Source organism: Microcebus murinus, chromosome X (assembly GCF_040939455.1).
Source record: "Microcebus murinus isolate Inina chromosome X, M.murinus_Inina_mat1.0, whole genome shotgun sequence".
In the NCBI taxonomy this organism is placed as follows: domain Eukaryota; kingdom Metazoa; phylum Chordata; class Mammalia; order Primates; family Cheirogaleidae; genus Microcebus; species Microcebus murinus.
In genome coordinates, this window is record NC_134136.1 from 18894632 (window position 1) to 18914948 (window position 20317).

General features: G+C 34.6%; 1 non-coding gene across 1 annotated transcript; it reads right to left on the bottom strand.

Moving 5' to 3' along the window:
- Window positions 1–19613: 19613 nt before the first annotated feature.
- Window positions 19614–19760, bottom strand: LOC142866102 (small nucleolar RNA SNORA62/SNORA6 family). The gene has a single exon (XR_012916165.1). It is a non-coding gene; the product is annotated as a small nucleolar RNA SNORA62/SNORA6 family (small nucleolar RNA).
- Between the last annotated feature and the right edge of the window lie 557 nt (window positions 19761–20317).

The window sequence follows — 20317 nt, forward strand, 5'->3', positions numbered from 1 at the left end:
TCTCTCTCTGTAAGGCCGGGTCTCACTCAGTGGCCCATGTTAGAGTACGATGGCATAATCGTAGCTCACTGCAGCCTGGAATTCCTGGGCTTAAGCAATCCTCATAATTTAGCCTCCTGAGGAACTGGGACAAGTGTGAGCCACCACCCTAAGCTCAAAACATCTTCTTCTTGACAAGGTATACTTTCCTAAAGACCTGGAAGGCCATATACTAGCTCAGAAACCTCCAATTGCTTGGAGTTATGTATCAAAAGGTGACAATTCCAGGAGAGCCATTCATGACTTGACTCTCATCTCTTTCCACCTTTGTCTTCTCTGAACTGTACTTCAAGGAATGCAGCTTGTATGCCTAAGCTCTGTCCACACCTCCAGCCTTGCCTTCTGCTCTCTCTTGGCTAAACCTCAGACCGAAGGACATGCACACCAGCAGATGTTTTACATTAGTTGCATGAACCCAGGGAAAAAGCTCATGCAAGCTTTGAAAGTAGGCTCCGAGTCATTTTGGCAGAGAATATCTCAAGTTCCATTTGTAGGAGAGGGAAATATTCCATATACTCTTTAAGGGCTTCATAACTAAGTCTATGAAGAACACTCACAAGAGACAAATTAACAGGAAAAATGTATAAAAATGTATTATGTGCATACGGGCTTCACAAGAAAAAGAAGTGAATACCAAAAAATTCAGTGAGAATGATATTTAGTCTTTCATTTGACTATCAGGTTGCTGTTATTGGTGTATAGGAATGCTACTGATTTGTGTACACTGATTTTGTAACCTGAGAACTTGATCAATTTATTTATTAATTCCAGGAGTCACTTGCTGGAATCTTTGGAGTTTTCTAGATATAAGATCATATCATCTGCAAAAAGCAACAGTTTGATCCCCCCTTTTCCAATTTGAGTACTCTTATTTCCTTTTTTTCTTTCTTTCTTTCTTTTTTTTTTTTTTTTTTTGAGACAGAGTCTCGCTTTATTGCCCAGGCTAGAGTGAGTGCCGTGGCATCAGCCTAGCTCACAGCAACCTCAAACTCCTGGGCTCAAGCAATCCTACTGCCTCAGCCTCCTGAGTGGCTGGGACTACAGGCACGTGCCATCAGGCCCGGCTAATTTTTTCTATACATATCAGTTGGCCAATTAATTTCTTTCTATTTATAGTAGAGACGAGGTCTCGCTCTTGTTCAGGCTGGTTTCGAACTCCTGACCTCGAGCAATCCTCCCGCCTTGGCCTCCCAGAGTGCTAGGATTACAGGCGTGAGCCACTGCACCCGGCCTCTTATTTTCTTTCTCTTGACTGATTGCTCTGGCTAGGACTTCCATCACTATGTTGAATAGAAGTGGTGATAATGGGCATCCTTGTCTTTTTCCAGTTCTTACTGGGAATGCTTTGAATTTTTCCCCATTCAATATGATGCTGGCTGTAGGTTTTCATACATGGCTTTTATATTTTTCAGATATGTTCCTTCTATACCTAGTTTATTGAAGGTTTTTTTTATCATGAAAGGGAGCTGAATTTTATCTAATTCTTTCTCCACATCTATTGAAAAGATAATATGATTTTTGTTTTTGCTTCTGGTTATGTGGTGAATCGCATTTATTGATTTACATATATTGAACCATCCTTGCATCCCTGCAATGGAGCCCATTTGGTCCTCGTGGATTCGTTTTTTGATATGCTGTTGACTTTGGTTTGGTAGTGTTTTATTGAGGATTTTTGCATCTATATTTATAAAATATATTGGATTGTAGTATTCTTTGTTTGTTGTGTCCTTTCCTGGCTTTGTTATCAAGGTGATACTTGCTTCATAGAATGAGTTGGGAAGAATTCCCTCCTTCTTGATGTTATGGAATAATTTCCGAAGAATGGGTACTAATTCTTCTTTGTAGGTTTGATAAAATCTGGCTGTGAATCCATCAGGTCTAGGGCTTTCTTTTGTTGTAAGATTTTTTATTGCTGCTTCAATCTCCTTACTCATTATTCATCTGTTCAGTAGTTCTGTATTTTCAGTATTTTTCCACTACTAGGTATTTACCCAAAGGAAAAGAAGTCATTTTATTAAAAAGACACCCACACTCCAATGTTTATTACAGCACAATTCACAATTGCAAAGACGTGGTATCAACCCAAGTGCCCATCAGTTCTTGAGTAGATTAACAAAATGTGGTATATGTATACTATGGAGTACTCCTCAGCCATACAAAAAGATGAATTAATACCAATTATAACAATTTCGATGAAACTGGAGACCATTCTCCTAAGTGAAGTATTTCAACAATGAACAAACAAATACCACATATACTCACTATTAAATTGGAACTAACCGATGAGCACACAGGTGCACAGAGGAAAGTAAAACTCAGTGGAAAGCAACCAGGGAAGGCAGGATTAGGAAAGGGGAATAAACCAACTTACTGGGTACTACAAACACTATTTGGGTGACAGGCATTCCTATAGCCAGGACTCAAGCATTCCAAAAATGATCCATGTTACCTGAAACATTTGTACCCCCTTAATATTTTGAAATAAAAAAGAATGGAGAAGTGGCCAATAACATCATATTCCTATCAGTGGTGAAACAGTTTACATTAGTATTAAGAATATATTATTGAGTTTAACAGGATGAACTAATGAATCCAATTAAGAGAAGGTTAACTATTATAGTGAGAACTGAGTGTAGGTTACAGTGGTTTGAGAATTAGCTGAAGGAAGACAAAATAGCAATAGAATATAAAAGACTTTCATAAATTTGATGATGAAAGAAAGGAGAATTATAGGGTGATACCATGAAATTGAGAAATAACCAGAAAATATTCCCTGAGGCAAGTTAACTCACTGCAGAGTAATTAGGTAAGAATTTAATATCTCTGAGGTTTATGATAATTTGGAATAGCTTGTTCATGTGGATGAAGTCAAATTTCTAATTCTAATAATGTCATGACATTTTAGCATTATCAATATTCCTTAACCAATTTCCTTCTTCTGTAACTGCCCTTTTCAAGTGAGCAGCAATATGATTTTAGACTCTTTCTCTCTCTCTGTACTAATTTTTCCCAATATCCCTTTGCCAAATCCATATTCACTAAAAATGAGTGATACTAAAGTATCATAGTAACAATGATAATAATTTTGTCAAATGTTGGAAATGAAAGAAAATTACAATACTTCACTACTGAATAGTCACCACTTCATCTCCCTACTGCTTCTCAAAATCATATTTAAGGATTATCATTCCTTTGTAGCTTTGTTCATACTGTTCTTGCCCAGTATGCCATCTCTTTCCTTTTCCCCTATTTAATTTCCACTCATCCTTCAAGGTTGGGTTCAATTTGTAAAGCTTCCTATGACTATGTCAGCCTACATGGCCCTTTCTGTGAATTTCTATAATACTAAAGTATATTACAAAAAGTAGCTCATTGTCATATTTTATTGTCTGTTTTCCTCAGTTTGATTTATGTGTACATGTCTCCTCTCACCAACTTGATTGTATCAATTTCTCCACAGCAGTGAGCTAAAGGTATGCATCTTTAGTTTTGAGCTCCAAGTCCCACTCCAAACCTTCCTTCAGTTGTTACAAGTATGCAGAGCACAGGGTTAGGCACAAAAATCATTAATCAAAGATTACATTTAAAATCTTGAAGTGGATAGAATATAAGTCTAGCAGCATAATGTACCTAAACAGACACTTTTCCTTATCAGTGCTTCTAAATTCTGCTACATAATAACGTTTGGGAAGAAAAACAATGGTTGGTGTATATATATATATATATATATACATATATATATATATATATGCATAAGTTGAGATTTCCAAGGCAGTATAATGCTTTTAGGAGTCATTTTAGCAATTTTATCAACAAGAAACATATTATATTTCTGGCTTGAAATGTGCAATTAAAAATTATCAAAGTATCTTTAGATAAGTTTGATATTTTCCCCCATGAAAAGAAAAATATGAAGCTTTTCTGAGCCTCTTGAAAAGAACAGATTGCAATGGTATACAAACCTTAATATCTGATTTTACCTGCCACTCAACTGAACTAGATTATAAGCATAATGTAATCTAATATAAAACGATGATGTTCAGCATTCCCAAAGGTTAATTTGAATGATTTCATATGGCCTTGAACATAATAGATCATTTGGGTATATTATCTTACTTTCTTTTTCCAACCTCACATTGAAGATGTAACATTTAAATTACAAATACAAAGAACTATCAAAAACATTTTAAATACCCAGAATACTTGTCTAGGTTCCAAATTAAAGCAAAATGTAGGGCTACATGAAACTGAGTAATAATTTTGAATAAGTATGGTAGGCTCCTTAGTAATACCTCACAACTTTGAATCAGGGAAATTTTGTTTTCTTTTCATCCTCCCTTTTGGTGATTCCCATATTTCCTTGGTCTTTTGTCACTTCTGCTCTTACCACAAATTTAGCCATAAAGGGTTGTTGGATGATTTCATAATTCCTCTGGCTTTCCATATGAGGGAATATAATGTTTCAGATCTTTCCTTTCTTCTGTTCTTTTCCCATTGAAATTTATCTTTGTCTCACACCATCAGGGCCCTTCTCTCCAAAAATCAGCAACAAAATGTTAGCAGAAAAAAATAACTCTTTCATCTAGTATCATACCTTAACACAAGGAAAGTGTAAATCATCATGGAATACTTGAGAAATTAGTCTAATAGATTTGGAGCCCCCAGCACAAGCTTTGGTTGATGGGGGACTATATGCTTTTTAGTAAAGTGGGTATGAACCATTTCCCAAACTTGGAATTGATATAGATAAGAGGGTATCACAAAGCTTCTTTTGATATCTATATTTGTGATGAACCAGAGTGATAGCCCTTCTAAGTTAAGAATCCATTAGGGATGAGTCAAAAAGTAAGCCGTAGCATGAAGAAGAAAAGCAGAAATTTTAAAGAACAAGAGATAATTTTTAATACTCAACTATCCTTTGTTGTTATGGTTCTCATTCATCATGATACATGATGCATTCATCATTTGGTCAGCTTTGCTAAAAAGAACAATTTCTGGCTTCCACTCTTTGAGATTCTAATTCAATATCCCTGATGTATAGACCAGGAATCTATTAATATATTTATTTTATGACGCTGCAGATGATTCTGATGTATATGGTATCAGAAATATACTTATACAAAATCTGTAGTATAACAATAAATAACTGTATGTAGATCTGTCTTACTATGTTTTCTGTCACTTTTTCCATCTAGTCAAATGTAACGTCCCCTCGCAATTCCATCTTAACTCTCAATCCTATTTAGTGCAAAGAAAACTCCCCAAAGTCTGATTAATCATTTTGATCAAGTGCTTTTATAACATAAATATAAAATAAAATCTCAGAACCTTCAGCTTCTTTTGGAAAAGAAAATTTAGAACATCTTCATCAAAACTTAAATAAGTTTGGGAATTAGTTCTTCAAATAACCAAACAGAGACCATGGAGAATTAAAGTAAATCAAATATATGCTATGTGGTATATAATTTATTTTCAAACATTTCATCATTCATAGTGTGTTATACTTCTGCACACTAATTCTGAAACAACAGCCTTGTGTGACTCCATTGTCCTATTCAGGAATGCACACTCCAGGGGTGGCTAGCTAACATTTTTATAAAAGACCACACTACAGACATAGCTATTGTAAGTACTTCTTTATAATTATCTCTGATAACACAGGAGACTTTCTTAATTAGCATATTGGATGTTATATATGAGTTTTTTATTGATGAAATTCAGTGTATTCCAGATATTTGAAGTAGGTAGATATATTTCAGTATCACTATCAGTGTCTTATCTTGGGTTCTCACAGAAAGCAGAAATTAAGGATTTGTGCCCAGGTTAATTATTCTTGGAAATTTTCCCACAGAACTGTAGTGGAAGATAAAGAACACTGACTAGGGAAGAAGGGAAAGTCAATACCAAGGTGTATTACTGAGCTAAAGACTGCTTTGGGCAGCCAGGAATCAGTCAGGCTAGGGCTCTTTGAAAAGCTGGGCATACTGTGCCTGAGAATTATCCAGATGAGAGATGGAAGTAAAGAATATTTATCTTTGGATCACATCCTCTATGGGATACTGCTCCATTTTTCTGGGCTTAAGTATATGAAACTTCTGGGCAGTCTTCTGCAGGCATCCCTTTTAGTGGCCTTTAGTGAAACTGGAGGGCAGAATGTAAGAAATACATGGTTCAGCAAAAATGTGATGCTGTCAGATTACACCTGCATGAGACTGGTTGCCTAAGTACTGTGTGGAGTAAAAGTTGAGCTGACAGTAAGTGACCTGGGGAACAAGGGTGTCTGATATACACATCCATGCACAGACCATGTAGTAGCTTTCTTTTTTTTTTTTTTTCTATTTATTTATTTAGAGACAGAGTGTCACTTTGTTGCCCAGGCTAGAGTGAGTACCATGACGTCAGACTAGCTATCAGCAACCTCAGACTCCTGGGCTCAAGCAATCTTACTGCCTTAGCCTCCCCAGTAGCTGGGACTACAGGCATGCGCCAACATGCCTGGCTAATTTTTTCTATATATATATTAGTTGGCCAATTAATTTCTTTCTATTTATAGTAGAGATGGGGTCTCACTGTTGCTCAGGCTGGCTTCAAACTCCTGACCTCGAGCAATCCGCCTGCCTTGGCCTCCCAGACTGCTAGGATTACAGGCGTGAGCCACCATGCCAGGACTTTCTTTTAATTTTTTTTTTTAGCATATTATGGGGTACAGGTGTTAAGGTTACGGATATTGCCCATACCCCACCTCTCCCCTAGAGACAGAGCCTCAAGCATGATCATCCCCCAAATGTTACACATCTTACTCATTGTGTTTGTATATATGCATCCCCTCCTCCCCCCCCACCTGCCCGACACTTGATAAATGTTATTCCTATATGTCCACATAGGTGTTGATCAGTTAATACCAATTTTCTGGTGAGTATATGTGGTGCTTGTTTTTTAATTCTTGGGATACTTCACTTATTAGAATGGGCTCCAGCTCTAACCAGGAAAATACAAGGTGGTGCTATATCACCATTATTTCTTATAGCTGAATAGTACTCTATGGTATATATACATACCACATTTTATTAATCCACTCATGTATTGATGGGCACTTGGGTTGTTTTCACAACTTTGCAATTGTGAATTGTGCTGCTATAAACATTCGAGTGCAGGTGTCTTTTTCATAAAGTGACTTTTGATCTTTTGGGTAGATGCCCAGTAGTGGAATTGCTGGATCAAATGGTAGATTTACTCATATCACTTTGAGGTATCTCCATATTGCTTTCCACAGAGGTTGAACTAGTTTGCAGTCCCACCAGCAATGTAGGAGTGTTCCTATTTCTCTGCATCTATGCCAATATCTATTGTTTTGGGACACTTTGATAAAGGCCATTCTTACTGGAAATAAGTGATATCTCATTGTGGTTTTGATTTGCATTTCCCTGATGATTAGAGATGTTGAGCATTTTTTCATATGTTTGTTGGCCATTATTCTGTCTTCTTTTGAAAAGTTTCTGTTCATGTCTTGTGCCCATTTTTTGATAGGGTTGTTGGATTTTTTCTTGCTGATCTTCCTGAGTTCTACATAGATTCTAGTTATCAGACCTTTATCAGATGTGTAGCTTGCAAAAATTTTCTCCCATTCTGGGTGTTGTCTGTTTGGTCTCTTGACAGTTTCTTTGGCTGTGCACAAGCTTTTTAATTTGATCAGGTCCTATTTATTTATTTTTGTTGTTGCTGTGATTGCCTTTGGGGTCTACGCCAACAACAGTAAAAGTGAGAACCAAATCAAAGACTCAATTCCCTTCAAAATAGCAACAAAGAAAATAAAGTACCTAGGAATATATTTAACTAAGGAGGTAAAAGACCTCTACAGGGAGAACTATGAAACACTGAAGAAGGAAATAGCAGAAGATGTAAACAGGTGGAAGAATATACCATGCTCATGGGTAGGCAGAATCAACATTGTTAAAATGTCTCTACTACCCAAAGTGACCTAAGGAGTCAACGCAATCACTATCAAAATACCATCATCATTTTTCACAGCTATAGAAAAAAATAATTTGATGCTTCGCATGGAACCAGAGAAGGCCCCGTATAGCAAAATCAATCCTAGGCAATAAAAACAAAATAGGAGGTATCAACTTACCAGACTTCAAACTATACTATAAGACCATAGTAATTAAAACAGCTTTATACTGGTACAAGAACAGCGACATTGACCAGTGGAACAGAACCGAGAAGCAAGATATAAAATTATCCTCATATAGCCAACTAATATTTGATAAAGAAGACAAAAAGATACACTGGGGAAAAGAATCCTTATTCAATAAATGGTGCTGGGAAAACTGCATAGCCACATGCAAAAGACTGAAACAAGACCCACACCTTTCACCTCTCACAAAAATCAATTCACGCTCGGTAACAGACTTGAACCTTAGGTGTGAAACTATTAGAATTATAGAGGAAAACATTGGAAATACTCTTCTAGACATTGGCCTAGGCAAATAATTCATGTAATAGTTTTCTTAAATATCATAACGGCATCATTAAATAACATGGTTGTTATAAGTACATTTTCATTGGCAAAATTTCTAGAGTTTAAAATATGAGCATTGTCTAGAATAATTTTAAGGTCATTCTCACACTTCTATGCATAGGGTATAAAAACGTAATGATTTCAGTTGCCTGGACTATTAAAAATGGTCATGTAGGCTTGATTTTTAAAGGATTCTGTTTCTACATGCTGACTTTTGAGGACTCAATTACTGTGATGGATAAATTTAGGTGAGTGTTGACTTACTTGGATTAAGGGATACCTAAATAGCTGACAAATGATTATTTCTGGATATGTCTGTGAGGGAGTTTCCAGAAGAGATCAGCATTTGAATCAGTGGACTGAGTATGGAATGTTTACTCTCATTCAACAGGGGAAGTCACTTATCCAATCTGCTGAGAGCTGAGAGAAAAAATGGCAGAGGACATGTAAATTCATTATCTTTCTCTATTTCTTCTGGATCTGGGACATCTTTCTTCTCCTGCCCATAGACATCAGAACTCCAGATTCTCTAGCCTTTGGAATCTGGAATTTGCACCAGTGGTATCCTGGTTTCTCAGGCCTTCAGCCTAAGAGTTATATCATCAGTTTCCCTGGATCTGAGAATTTTGGACTAGGGGTTCTCCAGCTTCCAGACAACCTATCATAAGATTTATCTTTCACGATCACATGAGTCAGTTCCCCAAATAAATTCCCTCTCATATTTCTACTTATATCTGTATCTGTCTATATATGTACCCTATTGGTTTTGCTTCTCTGGAGAAGCCTGACTAATATAGTTACCATACTCTGAGTAGACAAAAGCTGATTGCTTTATGAAAGGTGATGTCAGAGAACCTAAAATGACAAAGAATTAAGATTAATTTAGCTTACATTTGGGAATCTACTTGATTTATAGGTGGCAGAATTTATTCTGAGAATTGCTTTCATTTTATGTTATTAGTTGACAAGTTTGTGGGAAAGAAATCTTTACCCTAATCAACTTCTAATTCTTGGAGGCTATTTCTGTGTATAAAGAAAATCTGATTTTGCATGCCTAAATTACCTTAAATCCCTGCACAACAATATGCAAGCATCTTATGTTTTTGAAATATGTTTGGAGAAGTCAATTATTATTCATTTAAAAAATTGGGAATAAGTATATAATACCCATAGCTTTCAAATACTGGAAAGATGGTACTTATTGAGAGCCTTGTGTTCCTGGATTTCTTGTGTATATACAGTACAAGGTTTTTGGAAAATAATTCTCAGTTCATAAAATGAATTATATGTGGCATTTTAGCCATAAGGTAAAAGGCAATAGTGAAATTATTTTCAGAAATATAAATATTTCTAATCAAAATCTTTAATAATAATAACTACTACTTATTGAGCCTAAACGGAAGATGTTAAAACCCAAGATGAGCTGAAGCTTTTACTCGAGGCGGGAGGGAGGCATGGACAATATAAGTAACCTTAACACTTGTACTCCCATAAACGTTAAAATTAAAAAAAAAAAAAAAAACTCAAGATGAGGTTTTGAAGGTATTTATTGTCTTAGCTGGAGTAAAGCAAATAGCCCGAATCTTGGCCTACCAATCAATCATCATTCCTTACTGTGAGTTTCCTAGAAGAGCTCTAACATCAAGGGGAAAAAAGCAAAATTATAATCAAAGTACAGCTCTATTATCAGCTGGTCTTGTGCCTGATATCTTCAATAAGTAGAAAAGTCAAAGCTTGGTTGTTGCATGCTATTTAATCTTGAGAGCTGAATGGGACAGTAATTTCCTTTTAAGCCAATTATTGGTATACTATCACCTTCTGGTGATCTGATGTATGTAAAAACTTAATCAGTCATATATCCAGAAAGAGAAAAATGTCCATGTATGGGAGGGAATACAATTTGGAAGGGAGTGGGAAGAGAAGAATAGTCAGATAAGGGTATAGAAATATTGTTTCTCTATGAAGCTTAGCCATGGTTTGTTGCTAAGTGCTATAGGTGCAATATCTTAATTTCCCCCAACAGTTTTATTTTGTAGTTATATTAATAATTATCCCATATAATAGATGAGGAAATTGAGAGCTAGAGAGTAAATTTAAATGACTGGCTCAAATTTGCATAATTAATAAAGTCTGAATGATTTCAAAATATGTGCCCTTTCCACTATGCAATCTAATTTTTAGGGATCTATTGCTATCACCATTTCTCAATATTTGTCTTTAAAATGTTTATCCTATCAGATATACATAAAAAAATCTATATAAGATTGGGATTTATTTCATCCATTTGAAACTGTTTTATTTCACCTTCAAATGAGTGAAATAAATTAATACAACAATCACATATTAAACATCAGGAGGTGTGTAGAAAAGCAAGGGAAACTTTCTCTGTATTTATATCCATCTCCCCATCACTTGCACTCCCCATCACTGCCTCAGCTTTGCCTCCTGCCATTCCCATCCCCTATCTGTGGAAAAATTGTCTTCCATGAAATTGGTCCCTGGTACCAAAAAAGGTTGGGGACTGCTGCTCTATGGCATTTAGCTCTTCAGGTTAGTTTCATGCACAGTATTAATAATTCTATGTCCGGAGTGGGGTCTATGAAAAGTCAGTTGGCTAGGTAAAGTTTTAGTTTGAATTTAGATAATTGCGAAAAGCATTCCAACTTCAGTCAAGATGGCACTTTTCCCCCTTCCAAAATCCCAATCCTAATCCAAAATTTTTTTTAAAAAATCCAGCAACAATAAACACAGCCATGCTTAAAATAAGAATTACTTTGGACCAGAACTGGAAGAAATATGCATATACAAAGCGACTATAAATAAAATGATAGTTTCCAAATAGAATTCTCAATGGATTCGTTTATCTACTAAAGAGAGTAAAAGGGAGAATTAATAAACTGAGATATAATACTGTACTGAGAAATTCACCTTGTATACAGCAGAGAATAAAAAAGATTGAAAATAGGAAAGAAAAATTAAGAGGTACAGAGAATAGGAGGCTTCAACTATATTTCAGATAAGATTTAAAAAGTAGAACAAGGTGACTATATTTTCACAAACAGAGAATCATTAATTAAAATTATTTTAGCTGAGACATTATTTTATAAATTCTGAAATGCTAAGTCCATTAATTTTTAGTCTTCCTTCTATAACAGGAGTCATGAGCTAAATCTAGCCCAATGTCCATTGGAACACATTAAAAATTATAAGAAATTATGCAGTTGTGTGATACCTTCGAAAAAAAAAAAAAAAAAAAAAAAAATTATAAGAAATTAAAAATTTACTGTTCATAAAATTTTATTGAGGCATAGTGATACTCACATACTTATTTTCTATGGCATCTTGAGTTGAGGCAGAGTTAAATAGTTGTGACAGAGATCTTTTGACCTGCATAGTCAAATATATTTACTCCCCATTCCTTTACAAAAATATTTGCTGATTCCTGTTATATAAGCATTTAAGAGCAATAGTTTTACTTTACATACTGCTTCTGCTACATCCTATGCACACCATTGTCATTGACTTATACCACTGTCATTCTTATTCAAACATAAATATTTCAAATTTTTCATTATGACTTCTTTGACTTATGAATAATAGAAGTATGTGTTTAATGTATAAATGCATCTTTAAAAATATATTTTTGTCATTGAGAATTTTTTAACAGACTCTCTCTTGCAGGCTGGAGTACAGTAGTGCAATCATAGCTCACTGCAACCTTGAATGCCTAGGCTTAAGTCATCCTCCTGCCTTCCTAGTACCTGGGACTAGAGGTGCACACTACCATGCCATGCTAATTTTTAATTTTTTTTTTTGTAAAGATGGGATTTCACTGTGTTGCCCATGCTGATCTCAAACTCCTGGCCTTAAACTATCCTCCACTCTCAGCCTCCCAAAGTGCCAAGATTACAAGCATAAGCAGGGTACATAGCTGAGCTTTACTTTAATTGATGTTTATCTTAATAAAATATTCTGTTGAATACCTTGTATTTCTATATCATTCAAATATGTCTATTAGTTTAATGGTTACTCTTGAAGTTTTACCATGAATTCTTAACAAAGCGTAAGATGACTGACTACCTCAATCATATAAATTTCTTAGAATGTCTATAAAACAGATCACCCTCTTCACATCAAACTTTAAAATAAATCACAAAAATTATCATTTTGTTATTTAAAGATATTTAATATACTTACAGATAATCTCTTAGTAAATTCTTTGCTCATTTTTCATATTTATAGTTCAGAACATTTTTACTGTCATTTCCCTTCCCCAAATTACATTATTTAAAACTTACTTTCATGAAAGGTCTACTAGTGGTAAATTTTCTTAGTTCTTGTTTGTATAAAAGTATATTTATCATTATTTAAAGATACTTTTCAAGGTACTCAATTATACATTGAAAGCTATTTTTTCTCTCAACATTTGATGATGCTGTTTTGTGTCCCCCTCCTTTGGTTTCCATTGCTTTTTTTAGATCTCTGCCATCAATCAAATGGTAAGAGAGGAGGTAGCAAGATTGAATGTTTAGGGGTACCTACTACAAGGGCTATACAAAACCTCTAATTTGTGCATATAAAATGGACACCAAAGGTTTTGTTTTGTTTTGTTTTTGCACACCAGCAAGAAGACACTATTAAGTTTTAAATGGAAAAAAACAATTCAAATCTTACTATTCTTAATAATGCTATATGGTATTCATTTGATTCCATAATTTTATATTTAAGAGTTACTCATCTTTATTGGGTACTCTGGATGAGTAAAAATCCAAGCAAATAAATTACAAAACTGGCAATGAACATTTCCTGCTTAATTTTCCAGTTAATTTCTATATTAGGCTGCTAACTACCTAAAGACCATCAAGTACCTGCTGCTCTTTGAAGTTTCTTTATTACTTCCCTATCTCTATCCTATGATACACTCAAAATATCACTAGATATCAACTCCAACATGCACGATATTTCAAATAGGTTTCTTTCTTACAACCAATAGCTATGAATTATGCAGAGCATTAAACCATCCTAGCAGGCAGGAATACTATAAAAGCAGGTAGGTTTGTTTTCATCTTCTGTGTTGGGTATGTTTATGAAAAATCAAATTCTTATCCCATAGGGAACTTTCATTGAGACAGTTAATCTAATTTCTTGCTGCTTTATACTTTTCTCTTTTCATGTTTTCCTGACTGCAAGATATAAAAGATTTCAAAAAAATATGTTATGCTGCTGACTATAGATAGATTTATTGAGGAAGTTACACTGACTAAATTCTTATTTTATCCCTGTTACCCTCTGCATCAAAGGGTACGGCAAAAGAATGCTCTTGCTGAAAATCCTCTTTATTTTATCCAATTGTTAAATTATTTACCACTCTAGATTCTGTATAAAATCTTTTGATAAATATGAAAGCCTCAGCAATAAAGTGTGATTACTTTTTATAGCACAAATGATGACTGGTACAGTAGGAGGATCATTTTGTGGAAATCACCTTTTGAAGAGAAAATGTATAGTGTATTAAGAATTCTGTTAAACATGGTTTGTTGTGATATACATACAATAATACTGTGGATCATTTCTCAACTTCTAACAATTTACTAGACACAGTTAAAATATGATAGACTAGAGCTAGTTTATTGCTTCAACTTCAACAACAGACATAATTATCTTATATTACACCTTCTAATCCTGTATAAGACGTTAACAAATTTAAATGTGTCATTAATTTCTCATCCACACTCAGACTCTGTCTCCACAAAGTCTATTTATTTTCTCCTGATTATGATTTATTAGCTATTTTAATTATACTATCAATGAAGTCCTAATCACAGAGATAAAAACAGGGGTTTTTGAATCACTAATCATTAGGGAAATACAAATCAAAACCACAATGCGATATTATCTCACTCCAATTAGAATGGCTATGATGAAAAAATAAACGCTGATGAGGATGTGAAAAATGGGAACCTTTATACATCGTTGGTGGGAATGTAAACTATTGTAGGCATTATGGAAAACAGTATGCAGCTTCTTCAAAATATTAAAAATAGAACTACGATATGATCCAGCAATTTCATAACTGGGTATATAGGCAAAGAATATCAAATCAGTATGTAGAAGAGATATCTACATCAACATGTTTATTATACCACTATTCATAAGTGCCAAGATGTGGAATTCACCTAAGTGTTTGTTAATGGATAAATGAATGAAGAAAATGTTTTATATATATATATATATATATATATATATATACACAAAATAAAATACTCTACACATTAAAAGAATGAAATCCTGCCATTTGTAACAACATGGATTAACCTGAAGGTCATCATGTTAAGTAAATAAGCCAAGTATAGAAATAAGCCAAGTATAGAAAGATAAATTTCACATGACCTTGCTCATAAGTAGAATCTGAGAAAGACCTGATTTCATAGAAGTAGAGAGTAGAACATTGATAACCAGAGACTGAAGAGAAAAAGGAAGAGAAGGGATGGGGAGAGTTTGGTCAATGGGTACAAAGTTATAGTAAGATAGGGGGGATAAGTTCTAGTGTTCTATTGCATAGTTGGGTGATTAAAGTTAATAAAAATGTAGTGTATATTTCAAAATAACTAGGAGAGAATATTTTGAATGTTCTCACCACAAATTATAAATATTGAAACTGATGGATATGCTAAATATCCTGATTTGATCATTATACAGTATATATCTGTATTGAAACATCACACTGTACTCTTCTAAATATGTACAATTTTGAGTCAATTAAAAGCAAATGAAACTTAAAAAATTAGTGTTTTTGAGACTCAGTATATGCTTTGTTTCTGTTTTTCTTTTTAATAAATATAGCATCATCAGTTTGGTGAGGAAGAGTGAAAAGAAGAGCAAGACAGGCATGAAGAAGCCAGGTTGTAAGTGCAGATCTGTCACTCACAAGAAGAAGTTACTTGGTTTTTCTAGATGCTAGTGTTTTCCTTTGAAATCTGTAAGTGCTGAGCTACTAGTTCTCTAAGAATTACTAGATGTCCAAAATTATTATCATGTGGTATCTAAAAGTATACATGTAAAACAAAAATAGTTTATATTGAAATTATAAGTAAAGATGGATAACAATTACTACCTATATGTGTGTGTGTGTGTGTATATATATATATATATATATATATATATATATATATAGAGAGAGAGAGAGAGAGAGAGAGAGAGAGAGAGAGAGAGAATAGCAAAATGAAAATATATGAATGAGCCTGAGGAAGAAAAGATTACTTTTTTAAATTTCAGAATATTATGGGCATGCAAAAGTTTTTGTTACATGAATTGCTTTGGAACAGTATCAGTCAAAGTTTTAAGTGTGTACATCACCCAGATAGTGTGCATTGTAGTGTTTAGGTGTGAATTTACCCATAACTTACTCCACTCTCCCACCTGCTTGATTTCTGTTGAATTTTACTACCAAATGTGCATATGAGTGTTGAGCAATTCGGTCCGATTTAGTAATGAGTACACGTGGTGTTTGTTTTTCCATTCTTGCGATACTTCACTTAAAAGGGTAGTCTCCAATTCTATCCAGGTTGTTACAACGGGTATTAGTTCACCATTTTTTATGGCCAAATAATATGCCATGGTATTGTGAACTAAAATAAAATTTTAAGGCTCACTCCCCCACCAGCTAACTGAATGGACCTCCTCATGGCCAAAGGAATATCCTAAAACTAAATTGCCTGCCAGGAGGAGGGAGGTCAGACATGCCTAACATTTGTAGAAATGATCAATCCAACATTTCAGATTTTGAATTTATTTCCTCCCCAGCAATTATTTTTTCCTTCATGCTATTCAGACTGATGTATGTATGTATGATAATGTCCTAGATCTTATCTTTACCAATAATTGCACTGCCTCTGAAATCTCAGGTTCAAATATCCCATTCTCTGGCACAGCTGTTATCTTTCCAGCTCAATCGCTCTCTAGTATTCCACTAATATAATTCTCTAACCCAGGTGGAACTTCCAATACATTAAACTTACCAGCTCTTCACTGTCCCTCATATCTTCACATGCTTCTTTACCCAGCCTTGTTCCATGACTCATTATAGTAACTCCTTTGTCCCTTTCAACCCCCTGACCCCTTTCTTATTGTTGGAAAACTTCTTGAAAAACAACAATAACAATAAAATAATCTTGAATAAGTTCAATATACTACCTATTCCATCCACATGTACACCCAAGCAGCTGACCAAGGCTGATAAAAACACACAAACTTGCTAATTTGTCTTATATTAAATGAGTCCTCAGCACTTGTTGCTAAACTTATGAATCCTGCCAAGTCAATCTACTCTCTCTCTCTCTTTTTTACAGTTTAATAAACTTACATTTTTGTCATGCAACCACCCCAGATAAAGACATAGACCATTTCCATACCTCAGAGAGTTCCCACATGACACTTTCCAATCAATCTCTGCCTCCAAAAGTCACTACTTTCCTGACTTCTATCATCATAGCACTGTTCTTGAACTTTACAGTGTGTGTGGCTTCTTTTGCCCAACATAATGTTTTACAATACATTTATACTTTGCATATATCATTAGCTTGCACTTTCTCATCTCTGAGCCAGTGTTCCATTGCAGGAAAATACACAAACTATTTGTCCATGTTACTGTCGATAGACATCTGGGCTGTTTCCAGTTTGGGGCTATTATAAATAAAGTCTACTCTCAATATCAGAAATAACTTCTTCATATCTTTTCCTCTGTCCTGAGATTTCCAAATCCCTTCAACATCCTCGGTATCAGCTGATGAAATTGCTTTTTATAAAATTATCAGAAGAAAACTTCTCACTTTTTCACCACAGAAACTACCAAGTTACAAGTATCTATTAAAATATTCTGTTGTTCCTCTTGCTCTAAGGGAAGACCTATCCTTGCGTCTATCTTATCACCCCTAACCCACCAACCCACTTATGCACTAAATCTCATTTCCTCTCTACAACTCAAGGACTACTTGTATAATTACTTATCTCTCTCTTACATCATTAATTTTCCACTACTTTGGATCATTTGCAGATTGAAAGACTTGCTGTAATATATCCATCTTAAAAATAAAATCTTCACAGAGCACTGAATATAGTACTCACTATCATTTCATTTCTTTGTTCCTCTTTAGAGTAAAAAGATAGATAAATTTCTCAATTGTTTTCTTCATATCACAATTTTTCCTGGAACCACTTCAATTCAGCTTTTGTCTGTCCACTCCTCTGAAACTGAACTTGCCAGTAATTACCTTGACAAGAGTCTCTAACAAGCATCTTCGGTGTTGACAAATCCAATTGTCAAGTCTCAGTCTTCACCTTATATCTCACAACTACCAGACCTAGCTGATCACTTCCTGCCTCTTGGTAATTCTTTCTTCCTATAACATTTACCTGTTTTTGTCCTAGCTCACTGTTGTGATAACACAAACAAGTTTTTCATGCTTAGTTTCATTGTTTTTATTTTTAAACACTCTCTTCCTGAAGTTTAATTTTAGAAAATTCCCAGAATTCAGTCATGCAAAATCCTTAACTGATTGTATCTGGTCTCATGGCTGTAAAGTAAGTTTGTGCTAGAGACTCCTAAATTTATATCTTTAGTTCAAACCTCCATTCTGAATTACAGACTCATATATCTAACTTCTCATTTATCTAATTCTATATAAACTATAATCTCATATCTCTAATTACTTGTCATCTCCACTAGGATATCTAACAGGCATCTCTAATACATAAACATTTCTAGTCCAGATTACACCACCTCTGAAACTTGATTCTTCCAAGGCTTTTCCATATCAACAAATGGCCTTAAGAGTCATCTTTGATTCCTCTCTTTTCCTCATACTCTGTATCTATCCACCAGCAAATATTATCAGTCCTTCATTAAAAATATAATGTATCTAAGATACGCACACTTCTCAAATTTTCTTAAAATTGACCAAAGGCCAAGCCACTGTTGCAATTGGCTGCTCATTGGTCTATCTGCTTTCATTTTTGTCCTCCACAGTCTATACCCATGTAACAGTATGTTTAGTAAAAAGAGTAGTATTCTTTAGTAAAAAGAGTAAATTTTTATTAACATATTTATTATTATGGATTTGCAGATCCACATGCAGTTGTAAGAAATAATACAAAGAGATTTCATGTACCTCTTACCCAGCTTCCTTCAGTGATAAAATCTTGCAAAAGTATAATATATAGCAAAACCATGAAACAGTTGTATGACCACAAGGATCCATTCTGTTGCACTTTTATATCCACACCCAAGTCCATTCCTCATCCACTCAAATCCCTGGCAACCAGTAATCTGCTCCCAATTTCCATAATTTTGTCATTTAGAGAATATTATATTAATGGAATAATATGATATATAGCCTTTTTTAATTCGCTTTTTTTCACTCAGCACAATTCTTCAGAGATTTATCCAGATTGTTGTTGCATCAATAATATTTTTCCTTTTTATTGGTGAATAGTATCTCATAACATGTATGTGCAATAGTTTCCATAACCATTCACCCATTGAGGGACAATATGGGTTGTGGCTATTCTGAATAAAGCTTCTATAAAAACTGTATTTTGTGTATTGGTTTTTGCATGAGTGTTAGTCTTCATTTCTCTGAGACAAATCCCCAGATATACTCTGTCATGTGGTAGTTGCATGGATAGTATTTTGTTGTTGTGATTGTTTAAACTAAGTTTTGATTTTGTTTATTTTTATTGTATATATTAAAGGTATTTTTTCTTCGTCTTATTTCATCTTATTATGAGGGTACAAATATTGTTAGGGTTACAAATATTGCCCCGATCCCCCCCCCATGTGCCAGAGATCCAAGCGTGTCCAGTCCCCGAGTGGTGCGCACCACACACGTTATGTAATATTTACGGTATTTGACATGATGTTTTGACATACTTATCTTGATACATACAAACACACATGCACACACACATAGCAAAGTGATTACTACAGTCTAGTAAATTAACATACCCATCATCTCATATAGTTTCTTTTCTTTTCCTTCTTTTTTTTTTACATTATACTTGTAACAAGGATTACTGTCAAACTCCACTCATTGGCCAGAGACACTTACAATGTTAGCGAAAAACTTGCCCCTGCACATAATCTATACTTGTAAGTTCATCGGCCAGCCAATTGCCTCAATTATAAGCTCTAACAATGTGCACTTTTTTGTGTGTAATTACATTTATCAGGCATCGAGCAGATGGGAGGGTGGAGGAGGGGATGGGTATATACATACATAATGAGTGTGATGTGCACCACCTGGGAGATGGACACGCTTGAAGCTCTGACTCCGGGAGGGAAGGGGTGAAAGGCAACACATGTAACATAAACATTTGTACCCCCATAATATACTGAAATGAAAAAAAATGAAAAAAGTACCTCAAACCTTCTCTTTTGGTAAATTAACAATATATAATACAATATTAACTATAGTTTTCATGTTGTATCTTAGATCTCTAGATGAATTCATCCTACATAACTGCAACTTTGTTGTATCCTTTCACCTACATCTTTCCATTTCCCTCACACTTGCTAATCATTCTATTCTCTGTTTCTTTGTATTTGAATTTTTTTCATTTACAGTTTTGTAAAAGAAACTGCCAGAGTGTTCTCCAGAGTGGCTATACAACTTTACATTCCCACTGGCAATGTAGAACTGAGATAGTATTTTTGCATCCTCACCAGCATTTGGTTTTTAGCCATTCTGACAGGTTTATAGT